General features: G+C 42.3%; 1 protein-coding gene across 8 annotated transcripts in view; it reads left to right on the forward strand.

The window, feature by feature from the left end:
- Positions 1-4,994: 4,994 nt before the first annotated feature.
- LOC136874101 (uncharacterized) overlaps positions 4,995-13,296 on the forward strand; it is an 81,691-nt gene continuing 73,389 nt past the window's right edge. For 3 of the 8 annotated variants that reach the window (XR_011018279.1, XR_011018281.1, XR_010860225.2), the window contains exon 1: positions 7,129-7,404. The gene's annotated coding sequence lies outside the window, so the exon portion shown is untranslated. The other 5 variants (XR_011018280.1, XR_010860228.2, XR_010860224.2 and 2 more) reach the window with 5 other exon arrangements.

Consider the following 13,296-nt stretch of genomic DNA (forward strand, 5'->3'; position numbering starts at 1 on the left):
ATTGTATAATTGGCTTTACGTCGCACCGACACTGATAGTTCTTGTGGCCACGATTGGATAGGAAAGGGTGTGAAAATGGGAAAATCGTGGGAAACCGTCTACAGGGCAGCAGGCAGTGAGTTCGAACCCACTATCTCCCGATTGCGAGCTGATAGATACGTGACCAAAACCACGCGGCCACTTGCTCAGTAACAACATTATTTTTACTTTCATTTATTTATGACCTTCGTCCTTTGGACATTCGGCCACCAACAACGTACAAAGTGTTTTCTTTTTTACAACTTGCTTTACGTCGCACCGGCACAGATAGGCCATGGCCTTAATTAAGGTACAGTCCCAGCATTTGCCTGGTGTGAAAATGGGAAGCCACGGTTAACCACCTTCAGGGCTGTTCGACAGGGGAGTTCGAACCCACTACCTCCCGAATACAAGCTCACAACTGAGCGCCCCAACCGAACAGCCAACTCGCTCGGTTACATATAAGTAACAAAATGTTACAGAAAAGAGAAAAACAATTAGACAGTAAGCTAAAATACATAAATAGAATGATAGAAAGGGCCTAGAAGAGAGCAAAAAAGAAAGAAAAAACACTTGAAATAAATGAAGTACATAATGATCCTCGAATGCTCGAACATGGTACAGTACAAGCCCACATGGTGGCTGTGATCTTTGAGGCATCAAGTACTGTATATATGGTTTGACACCATGGTAAATTGGTTCGCGTCCCCATTGATGAAGGAAATTTTCACCACCAGAATGTTGGCCTGAATCAGAAAGCCTGACGCCGTGGTAAAACGGTTCGAGTCCCCATTGGTGAAGGAAATTTTCACCATCAGAATGTTGGCCTGAATCAGAAAGCCTGACACCGTGGTAAACCGGTTCGAGTCCCAATTGGTGAAGGAAAATTTCACCATCAGAATGTTGGCCTGAATTAGAAAGCCTGACACCATGGTAAACCGGTTCGAGTCCCCATTGGTGAAGGAAATTTTCACCATCAGAATGTTGGCCTGAATCAGAAAGCCTAACACCGTGGTAAAACGGTTCGAGTCCCCATTGGTGAAGGAAATTTTCACCATCAGAATGTTGGCCTGAATCAGAAAGCCTGACATCGTGGTAAACCGGTTCGAATCCCCATTAGTGAAGGAAATTTTCACCATCAGAATGTTGGCCTGAATCAGAAAGCCTGACACCGTGGTAAATCGGTTCGAGTCCCCATTGGTAAAGGAAAGTTTCACCATCAGAATGTTGGCCTGAATCAGAAAGCCTGACACCGTGGTAAACCGGTTCGAGTCCCCATTAGTGAAGGAAATTTTCACCATCAGAATGTTGGCCTGTATCAGAAAGCCTGACACCGTGGTAAACCGGTTCGAATCCCCATTAGTGAAGGAAATTTTCACCATCAGAATGTTGGCCTGAATCAGAAAGCCTGACACCGTGGTAAACCGGTTCGAGTCCCCATTAGTGAAGGAAATTTTCACCATCAGAATGTTGGCCTGAATGAGAAAGCCTGACATCGTGGTAAACCGGTTCGAGTCCCCATTGCTGAAGGAAATTTTCACCATCAGAATGTTGGCCTGAACCAGAAAGCCTGACATCGTGGTAAACCTGTTCGAGTCCCCATTAGTGAAGGAAATTTTCACCATCAGAATGTTGGCCTGAATCAGAAAGCCTGACACCGTGGTAAACCGGTTCGAGTCCCTATTGGTGAAGGAAATTTTCATCATCAGAATGTTGGCCTGAATCAGAAAGCCTGACACCGTGGTAAACCGGTTCGAGTCCCTATTGGTGAAGGAAATTTTCACCATCAGAATGTTGGCCTGAATCAGAAAGCCTGACACCGTGGTAAACCGGTTCGAGTCCCTATTGGTGAAGGAAATTTTCACCATCAGAATGTTGGCCTGAATCAGAAAGCCTGGGTTAAATTCCAAACCTCTCCGCAGTCTTCATATGGAGTGAGGGCATATGACGTTGATGGCGATTTGTCTGTCGGAAGGCGATGTTAAGCCTCCAACAGACCCCTGGGCTTTATTCGACAGGAGTACGTTATGTGCCAACACCAGGTTTCACACTATCCGTACTTCATCAACAACATTTCCCACGTCCTCGGACACTCCTGGCACTAAAAGTCACACGATAAATAAATTACCCGAGCAAGTGGCATTGCGGTTTTGGTCACGGAGCTATCAGCTTGCATTCGGGAGATAATGCGTTCGAACCCCACTGCCGGCAGCCCTGAAGATAGTTTTAAGTGGTTTCTCACTTTAACACCAAGCAAATTCTGGGGTTGTACCTTAAATAAGTCCATGGCCATTTTCTTTCCACTCCTAGCCCTTTCCTCTACCATCGTCGCTACAACACCTATTTGTGTCAGAGCGATGTAAAACAAAATTTAAAAAAACTGGTTTTCCGTACTTTCCCATTTCCACACCAGGCAAATGCTGGGGCTGCACCTTAATTACGGGGGTGTGGAACCGCCCATCTCGCCAATGTTAAATTTGTTAAGTTCATGTTTCTTTTTCACAGGATCTAACAAAGTTAAGATAATGAAATTTCTGCCACATATTCTTCATAACTAATTTAACATTTTATCATAGCCGTTATTTAATTGGGCTTCAGGTACGTCAGAATTTTTTTTCAAAGTGCTAAAATTTCAACTACTTTTTCGTAAAAATAAGCAGCTAAATCTCAGAATATTGCTTAAATAAAGAAATCCCTCCGTTAAAATGTGAATCAATATAAGACAGTTTGATGATGAAAATTACACACCTCTGTCATTAGTAGTCACATAGAAAAAGGCACGTACATTTTTAAAAATAAGAAACTGAGAAAAATTCAGTTAAAACTTTTCTTACGTGTGTTCATATCTCAGTGCATACGAAGGAAAATCTGGATCTTCCTGTGATTCATGCAAGTCTTCTAGGTTTCGTTTAATCTAGTCTCTGAATTCCCTAGCATTTTTTTTTTTCATTTCCTTAGCCATTCTTTCAGCTTGTCGTAGTCTCTTTAGGTCCAACTCCTTCATGGCATTGACACAATTCCTTCCTACTTTTAGTCCCAACTCCAGTAATACATGACATTTGGCAATGTTACCTTTATTAAAATTGGGCTCCGCAACCAGAACTACAAATCTCGATGTTTTTATGCCCACAAAGGTGCCTTGAGAAATGCAAGACCATATAAAACATCGTTTACCGATTCATTGGGCTTTTGACTTTTGCCATGAAGACACTTCTCCAACAGTTGGGGACTGGACAGATCTCCAAAAATTGGACTTCATTTCCTACAAACAGGGAAGAAGAAGATGTGTGTGTTTGGAAAGGACATAGGAAATTCTTTCTTCTTTTGCTTTTAAATATTTGCACCAGTTATGGCAATGTAATACATCTCTTTTCGCTGGCATTGCTAGCAGTTTTCTTATTGCTAGCGCATGTTTAAATTAAATATATGGCAATTACTAATGCTTAAGTCCGCCTCTGTGGTGTAGTGGTTAACGTGATTAGCTGCCACCCCCAGAGGCCCGGGTTCGATTCCCGGCTCTGCCACGAAATTTGAAAAGTGGTATGAGGGCTGGAACGGGGTCCACTCAGCCTCGGGAGGTCAACTGAGTAGAGGTGGGTTCGATTCCCACCTCAGCCATCCTGGAAGTGGTTTTCCGTGGTTTCCCACTTCTCCTCCAGGCGAATGCCGGGATGGTACCTAACATAAGGCCACGGCCGCTTCCTTCCCTCTTCCTTGCCTATCCCTTCCAATCTTCCCATCCCTCCACAAGGCCCCTGTTCAGCATAGCAGGTGAGGCTGCCTGGGCGAGGTACTGGTCATTCTCCCCAATTGTATCCCCGACCAAGAGTCTGAAGCTCCAGGACACTGCCCTTGAGGCGGTAGAGGTGGGATCCCTCGCTGTGTCCGAGGGAAAAGCCGGCCCTGGAGGGTAAACAGATGATGATGATGATGATGATGATGATGACTAATGCTTAAGTTATCATTCTAAAGGGCAGTATTCAGGGATACATGAAATTTAATAACATAAATTATGATGATTTTAACAACTTTAACCGTTCCGTATACCCTCAAGACTACAGTCGCTTCCTTCTCGCTCCTAGCCCCTTCTTATCCATCGTTGCCATAAAAGCTATCAGTGTCGGTGCGACGTAAAGCAAATCATTAAAAAATTAAAAAATGAAGTACATTACGATTCACCTTACCAAATCCAGTACAGTAGAATGGCATTTATCTATTAAACTTGTAATGCCCAGACTCATTAAAATTATTAGAAAATTATTTTCATTACACTTATTCATAGGTTATGATCACCAGCAGTTCGTTGTTACAGATATATTGCCTTTGTTAATGTTTCTTGATTATCTACGTAGACCTATGAATAATAATAATAATAATAATAATAATAATAATAATAATAATAATAATAATAATAATAATAATAATAATAATAATAATAATAATAATAATTGTACCGGGTGGTACACCTCTACGCCGAACGTTTAAATCTTCCGCCTTAAAATACTCCTCTACAGGATAAACAATGAACTTGAAAGTGGACCAACTTAAATTTTTCCTCTGAAGATATCACTGTGTGAATTTCGACATGTTTTTGTTTACCATTTATCAAGAAGTTTGGACATTCTCTCATAGATGTCACTGACGAAAAAACTTTGATCATGCACCCTGGTGCGAAGTGATGGAACTTTATTTGAAGAAATTTTGTATTCATAAGTTTGTTCTTTACTAAATTTCGTTCATTCAGTTGTGGGTTGGCAATATTTATCTTTCTTTCCACCAGTTTTGAATTTAGCCAATCCAGAATTTCTGTAATTAATTTCTAACCAATCACTGGCTTCTTCTTCGTTTTGGTGTGTAACTTTAAACTAACCAATAAAAGTGGGAGGGTGTGGCTTTATTATTCATGAATGGTCTCGAACTTTCCCCGAGGGTTTATAAACTGCGGATTTTCACGTCTCTTGGCCACTCGATCAACATCTAAGTGTGTGGACGTAAAGCAGGAGGTGGGGAGTGCCTCTTTCATCTGGAAGCAGGTCTTCAATAAGGTAATGGCCATTTAACATGTCTATTTCTTGCTAGCTCGGCAGTTTAACCCGCGGGAAAAGTCCGAAACCTTTTACAATGTAACCTCATTTCCTAAATACGTAATTTTCTGCAGGCTTATGTAAAATCTTACTTAAATCTGTAACTGTAATTCGGCGATAGAGGTTGATTTACCCTCTCGAGCTCCCATTCATTTTGGTTTGAGGTGACTACGTTTTGGTAACTGATTTTCTTCTTTTCCTTAATGTTTTAAATTTCTTCCTTATACGAAGTCACCTCCATAGTTTGGGAATAGCGCCTGTTTCATCGGCCTAGTGCCTCTTAGGTTTTAAGAATGTATGTGTAGGAGTGCAAATACACGCCTCCCTTCCTTTTGGTTTTTCGGGCCAGTTTCTTAACCTGTTCTTTTTCTGCTAAGGCCCAGTAGGTTGGGTACTAGATACCCCCGTGTCATTGTTGTAAGTTGTGCCTTGATGGCAATTAATTGTAAAGTCGGACATTGCCTTAAATAGGCTTGAAAAACTGAGAGCGCGTCTGCTCTTTTCTGGTGTTGTAAGATTGCCTCTGGGAGGCTTGAGGTTAAAAGTTGGGAGCAAGTGCTCCATGTGGTAGGGGTTTTCTGCCCCTTTGAACAAATTGTGTTTTGTAAAACTAGGGGTGTGTAGCCCGAGAGTGTTAAAGTTCTGGAATCTTGGATCTTTCTAGTCTTGTTTCCAAATTGTTATTTCACAAAGTGAAATGTTGTTAAGGTCTTGTCGTTGATTGATTGTTAAAATTCAAAAATATAACCTTTATTTGAAATTTTAAATTAACTTTGATTCTGTAGTTAGACCCATTCATCCCGGCACTTTCTTTCACCTCTGCTGTTCCACAGAAACCCCAGAACAAGTGGTAGCAGAGCGTGGTTGAATGGGTCTCAATTAAGCCCCCTTTGACGGCTAAACATTCAATATGACTTCTACTCTAACAATTTTCTCAGTCGCCGGAATCTTCTTTCCTATTTTATAAAATTGTGAAAGTTTCTCTCATCATGTCCGCCCCTCGCGATGTCCTCCATCCCGGCTACTTGCGCAAGGAGGAATTGATCTATGAATTAACTATTAGAAATGTTCAATCTGGAGGCACGGTTGTGGTCGATACCACCAAGCTTAAGGATTCCCTTCATTTGCCGATTAGATTTTCAGTGTAAATTTTCTTTTTCTGAGATGCTTCCCAGAATATCTTTATGACACTTCAGTGCCTCAAGGCTTATGAACAAGTGAACAACATACAACAGATACTGAGAAAATGGGACGTTCATACAGGAGTTTCGACATTAGATAAATATCTACTCAAGTTTCCTAGTATGTGACTCTATATATAGTAATTTAATGAATGCTGGCCAGAATCAACAACCGTCTCATAACAAAGCACGTACCGAGCTAGTTGGCCGTGCGGTTAGGGGTGTGCAGCTGTGAGCTTACATTCGGGAGATAGTGGGTTCGAACCACACTGTCAGCAGCGCTGAAGATGGTTTTCCGTGGTTTCCCACGGCCACGGCCGCTCTTCCCACTCCCAGGCCTTTTCTATTCCATCGTCTCCATAAAACCACTTTGTGTCGGTGCGACGCAAAGCCAGATATTAAAAAAACCACGTATAAGGATTATGTGGATATTTTGCTCATCGATTCTGATTTCAGTGATGCTCAGAAACCGATCGACAAGATATCAAGGACTTATCTTAGGCTTGAAGGATTATGATAGAACTGTCTTCTCTGCCTTCCAAGGAGCCTGACCTTAATTATCTCCTAGAAACAACAATTAGGCGTATATACGTTGTAATTTAAATGAGGCTATCTCGATTTTCCTTGTTTACCACACTTGATCTTGTTTGTGAGAATGTCGTAATTTCCTTTTGTATACTAGTGCGTGTGCAGGTTTCTTAGTAAGACTCGCTACCTTACGGCACAGATGTGAAGTGTCATAACATGATTACTACTGAACAAATAAGGAAGGTCACATCTGCTACAAAGCAAGGAGATACTGCTCTGAACGACGCATCGCTGAAACATCATCGCGTGGTAAATTCATGAATGTTTTCAAGTATTTCCTCAGCAGTAAGCAGCGAACTTTCTAGGAAATACAATATTTTAGTTAAACATTTATTGTTCATAAAATCATATTACTATATATATGCTCCACTTTTTGAGAACGATTCGATCTACATGACATTTTTTACAGTTAGAAGAGGGAAACAATACTCACATTCCGTGCAAGCCTATACGGTGACAAGTACGTATACTGTAAAGTAGTTATTTCAACAAAGGTGGTGTTTAGCTTTTACAAATACTGATGAAATATCTAGGTAAGTTTTAACATAGTTTTATTTAGGCCTATACATTTTAAGTACTTTGCATATTATTTCGTTTCTGATTAAATCCTTGCATGTCGTGTAATTTGGACTGCTTGAGAGTGTGTCATTTGGGCCGTTGTAACAATTGTAATAGTTACGTTTCTTCGTACTTGTACTAGTGATTCTAAAAGAACTTGATTTATAATTTGAGGCCGTCAACGCGGGGTAGGCTAGCGTGCCTGCCTCTTACCCAGAGGCCCCGGGTTTGATTCTGGGCCAGGTTATGGATTTTTACCTGGTTCTGAGGGCTGGTTCGAGGTCTGCACAGCCTACGTGATTACAATTTGAGGAGTAATCTGACGGTGAAATGGCGGACGCAGTCTAGAAAGCCAAGAATAACCGCTGAGAGGATTCGTCGCGCTGACCACACACATCTCGTAATCTGTAGACCTTCGGGCTGAGCAACGGTCAAGAAACTGTTCACTACAGACGCAAGAAAAATCGAAAACAGTTTGTATTTTATATGACAAGTATTATGATGATTATTGGATTCAGTGCAATAGTTGCAAAAAGAGGGGTCAGGAAAACTGCGCCAAAAATCAGGATGAATTTTTTATCACTTTCTATCAGTGTGTTACATTCCAATGTAGACTATATCCTGCAAGATGTAGCTTAACATTGATGACCTGATGTCCGCAAGCTCTGAAGCCATAGTGATTGCTAAATATTGGGCTAAGGTTATTTAGGTTGTCAACTTTGTCTTTTATCTCCTCTGTCTTAATTGTATATAGAACTAAGACAGAAATAAAAAGACACCAATTAAATTACTAAGCGGCCCCTTACACGGGCGGATGACCAGACCACATGTAAGGGCCAACCCTACAACCCTCTAATCTTACATCTAACTTGGTGGCCCCCCACACGGGCGGGATTAATTGTATATAAGTATTATTATGTATTATATACTGTATACTGTATAATGTGATGCTTTTGACACGAATAAAAAATTCCAAAAGTGATGACGACAATTCATCGTGTCGTATTTTATCGCTTAAGATTGAATAATAATCACATTAAATAACATGTAAGTGTTTATATTTACCATTCCAAATTACACGATAACTAATTTTAGAATAAATATTACTTTTAAACAAATCCTAAAAATAATATGAACATTTATCAAATCATTTTATACATTCTACTAATTATCATGTGTAAAATTGGAGAAATTTTCATTACGGCGAATAGAGTTATCGACCTTTAAAATTAAGTGGACTTCACCTAATTGGTTCAAGTAGTTTCGTTTCGTTTGGCTTAGATGGTGAAGTAGGCCTACCGACTTTTAAAGCCGTGCAAGGTGAATAAAACCGGGGGACATAGACCCCATTTAACATCCTTGGCCTGCCAAGGTGATTGCTGGCCAGCCAAAATGGCTTGTAGATATTGGATCACTCGGTGTTCAGAGTGACCACATTCTCAACCGTACAGATTGCCTTTCTTGACCGGGTCCTCTGCCTCTCGTATCAGACAGTTCTTCGGTTGATGTCAAGGGGCTGAGTGAACCCCGTTTCAGTACAGAATTTGAATCCTTGTACTGTCCAGGAATCAAATTCAGGACCTCCGGATATCCCCCCTGTGGGTGGGGACGGTAGAATAACAGCCACGGTATCCCCTGCCTGTCGTAAGAGGCGACTAGAAGGAGCTCCAGGGGCACTCAACTTCGCAGCGTGGGTTGGCGACCACGGGGCCCTTAGTTGAGTCCTCACTGGTGCCAGGCTCCTCACTTTCATCTATCATATCCGCCCTCCCATGGTCAGCTCTTGTCCATTTACGACCCCGACGGCTTTAGGTTTGCGAATCCTAGGGAGTCTTTCATTTTCACGCCCTTCGTGGCCCTTGCCTTTCTTTGGCCGATATCTTCATTTTTTGAAGTGTTAGATCCCTTCCATTCTTTCTCTCTGATTAGTGTTACATAGAGGATGGTTGCCAGTTATACTTTATCTTAAAACAATAACCACCACTTCCGGATATGTGGCAGACATGCTACGCGTACACCACGGGGCTAGTTGTTAACACACACAAAAACATGCTCAAATTCAGACAATGGTATTATTTAAATATCGCCATGAATGAACCGCTGGGACGCGGGGGGGATGTCACAGTTTCTCGAAATGATTCCTCGTATTTGCATTAAGCTCCTCTCTTTCATCTTTATTATCTGGCATGTGGTTACCTCTAGTTCTTCTCAAGCATCTGCTGTCTTAGGAATTGGGTTAACATCTCTTATCAATCTTCCTTTATCCCTCCAGATAACCTCATTCTCATGGAGTCTCACGAAGTCGGCTTCGGGTCGAATCCCAGAAAACGCATTTAGGACCCCCCTGGGGCTGGTAAAATACTTCCACGGTATTCTTTGTCTGTCATAAGAGTCGGTAAAATGCCTCTCAAATTGGATCATCTGTTGTAGAACACGGTTCCCTAGAATTTCTTCTACAAAGTTTCCTCACTTTCATCTTTTCTGACTGATCTTCCTTGGTCAACGCTTGCTCTTTTCCGAACCCAAAGGTACGAAGTTTGTGAGACGTTGGGCTGTTTTCATTTTCAAGCCCTTGGTGGCCTTTCCCTTTCTTTTCCTGGTGCCTTCATCCTTCGGAGGTTCTGACTTCTTCCTTCCCCCCCCCTCCCCCCACTTCTGATTAGTTTTTGTTTGCTAGTGGTTTTACGTCGCAGCGACACAGATAGGTCGCATGGCGACGATGGGATAGGAAAGGCCTAGGAGTCAAAAGGAAGCGGCCGTGGCCTTAATTAATGTACAGCCTCAGCATTCGCCTGGTGTGAAAATAGAAAAACTACCGAGCTCGATAGCTGCAGTCGCTTAAGTACGGCCAGTGTCCAGTAATCGGGAGATAGTGGGTTCGAATCCCACTGTCGGCAGCCCTGAAGATGGTTTTCCGTGGTTTCCCATTTTCACACCAGGCAAATGCCAGGGCTGTACCTTAATTAAGGCCACGGCCGCTTCCTTCCAATTCCTAGGCCTTTCCTATCCCATCGTCGCCATAAGACCTTACTGTGTCGGTGCGACGTAAAGCAAATAGAAAAAAATAGAAAACCACGACGGTAAACCATCTTCAGGGCTGCCGACAGTGAGATTCAAACCCACTATCTCCCGGATGCAAGCTCACAGCCGCGCGCCTCTAACCGCACGGCCAACTGGGCCGGTGTAATTAGTGTTAACAGAGGATAACTGCTTAGCTGTACTTCCTCTTAGTCACCACCGACAACACTTTCAGAGTTCTTGGAGTGAAAACATTGAGGGAGACCAACGAGCTAGAATAACATAGAGAGGCGGAAGCGCTGCCTGGGTGAACCTAATAGAACGAACGTCCGCCATGTTTCCTGTTGTCACACAAGCAAGTAGGCATGGCCTTTAAATGACGAAAAGTGTAGAAAATGCGCATTTTAGAATCGCTGGGGGAGAATTAAAGTCCGTTGCCAAAAGCTTGAAGCATGAAAGCGAATACCGCCACTTCATCATATTGCAGCACGAGGCCAACATCACGATCAGTTGATTGTAGGGTAGTTCGAAATCATCGCACACTGACATACGAATAGGCCTCGAAATCGGAACAAGAGCGTTACCCTGCTTGGCTGTTGTGGTTAAGCGTAAATTAGAATAAAAACGATGGACATAAATATTTATGACAGGAAACCTTAAAATCATAGGGACCTATAATAGGTTACAACCTCATTCTGTTAATATTTTTAAAATTATTGCATCCTCATGAGTACTGTGTTCTCTGTTTACCCTCCCGGGTTGGTTTTTCCCACGGACTCAGCGACGGATCCCACCTCTACCACCTCAATGACAGTGTTCTGGAGCGTGAGACATGGGGTCGGGGGATACAACTGTGAGGGAGGGCTGCACCCGATATGCTGAACAGGGGCCTTGTGAGGGGGGGGGGGAGAAGGAAGCGGCCGTGGCCTTAAGTTAGGTACCATCCCGGCATTTGCCTGGAGGAGAAGTGGGAAACCACGGAAAATCACTTCGAGGATGGCTGAGGTGGGAGTCGAACCCACTTCTACTCAGTTGACCTCCCCAGGCTGATAGAATCCCGTTACAGCCCTCGTGCCCCTTTTCAAATTTCGTGGCGGAGCTGGGAATCGAACCCGGGCTTCCAGGGGTGGCAGCTGCTCACGCTAACCAGTGCACCACAGAGGCGGCCCATGAATACTTTACCACAATAATCGTTTAGTGAAATTATTTATTATAATATAGGGGGGATGTCATGTTTCTCCCATTACCATATCATACTGGGATTACTAGCTTGAAAGTTGTCCATTATGAAGTGTGGCGTAGTTTTAAAAACCAAGGCAACAGACATCTAAAATAAAGGCTGTATACATTTCAAAAATAGCAGTAAAATGATGTATTTATCATACTTGGTGTACGTTTGAACGAAATAAGTGATTTTTTTTGTGGTTACGTTTTCTTGGTGGTGGGCGTTCCATTTCCTTTATTTGTAAATATGAATGAAAATTAAATAAGGCTGGAAATGTACAGAACATAAGCAACTGAATTGAGTGGGATACCATTTATCTCTTTTCGCCCTCACAGCGCATTGTTCAGTTAATTCCTTGTTCTTTAAACGAAATCTGAAACAAAATTCGACCAATAATTATCGTGGCTATCCGTACTTTCGCTAAGTAAACAATAAAATGGATTTAATTACAAACAGAAATTACAAAAAGGAATCTCGGCTATAATTCAGTAATACTTTAAGTACGATATATCCTTGGTTTTATTACTCCGATTAGTACAACCATACGCTGAGCTTACGGCTGGCATTCTTGAAAGCGAGAATCTATCTTTTCACTTCTTAAAACTTAGGGAATTAAATTGGCATGCACGATCTCCCTGTCACCTCAACATATGCTCTCGCGCCAATTCGCTTTGTTTTGACAACCGTTAACATGGCTGCCCCGTATCAACTTGCTTCAAGCAGGGAGCGCTGATCTCAGGTATACAGCCCCTCTATGTTATTCTAGCTCGTTGAGGGAGACAGTGTCAGTTAAATGCGTGAACACGCCTAAAATTTTTTTATTTCGTTCCATTAATTTTATTTCATCATACATTTATTGTTTTATTGTCTTTATTTTTATTGTTTTATTTATTGTTTGATTATTGTTTTAAGAGGAAGTACAACTATGCAACCATCCTCTATATAACACTAATCAGAGAGAAGGAAGGGAAGGGATCCGACACTTCAAAAAATGAATGTATCAGCCAAAGAAAGACAAGAGTCACGAAGGGCGTGGAAATGAAAGACTCAGATGTTCTAATACCGTCGTGGTCGGAAAAGAACAAGAGTTGACCAAGGGAGATCGGATAGGATAGATGAAAGTCAGGAGCCTGACACAAGTCAGTGGGAGCAACGACAGGACTCCCATGGGGCCCTTTCAGTCGCCTCTTACGAAAGGCAGGGAATACCGTGGGTGTTATTCTACCTCCTCCACCCATAGGGGGATTTGAGAGATGAAGACCTGGAAGTAAGGAGACGAGCTGCTCCATTGAGTGGTATGTTCCGAGCTGTCAGTCGAGAGATGGCGTGGAATGACATCAGTAGACGAATAAACTTGAGTAGAGCTTTGAAAAGTAGCAAAGATCACAATGTGAAGATAAAGTTGGAATTCAAGAGGAAAATTGGGGCAAATATTAATTTACAGGAAGAAGATTTAGGGATTGAAAAAATGATCAAGGGGTGCGCAGCCGTGAGTTTGCATTCGGGAGATAGTGGGTTCGAATCCCACCGTCCGCAGCCCTGAAGACGATTTTCCGTGGTTTCTCATTTTTATTAATTAAGGTCACGGCCACTACTTTCTCAATCCTACACCTTTCCCTCCGTC

This window comes from Anabrus simplex, chromosome 5 (genome assembly GCF_040414725.1).
Source record: "Anabrus simplex isolate iqAnaSimp1 chromosome 5, ASM4041472v1, whole genome shotgun sequence".
Classification (NCBI taxonomy): Eukaryota; Metazoa; Arthropoda; class Insecta; order Orthoptera; family Tettigoniidae; genus Anabrus; species Anabrus simplex.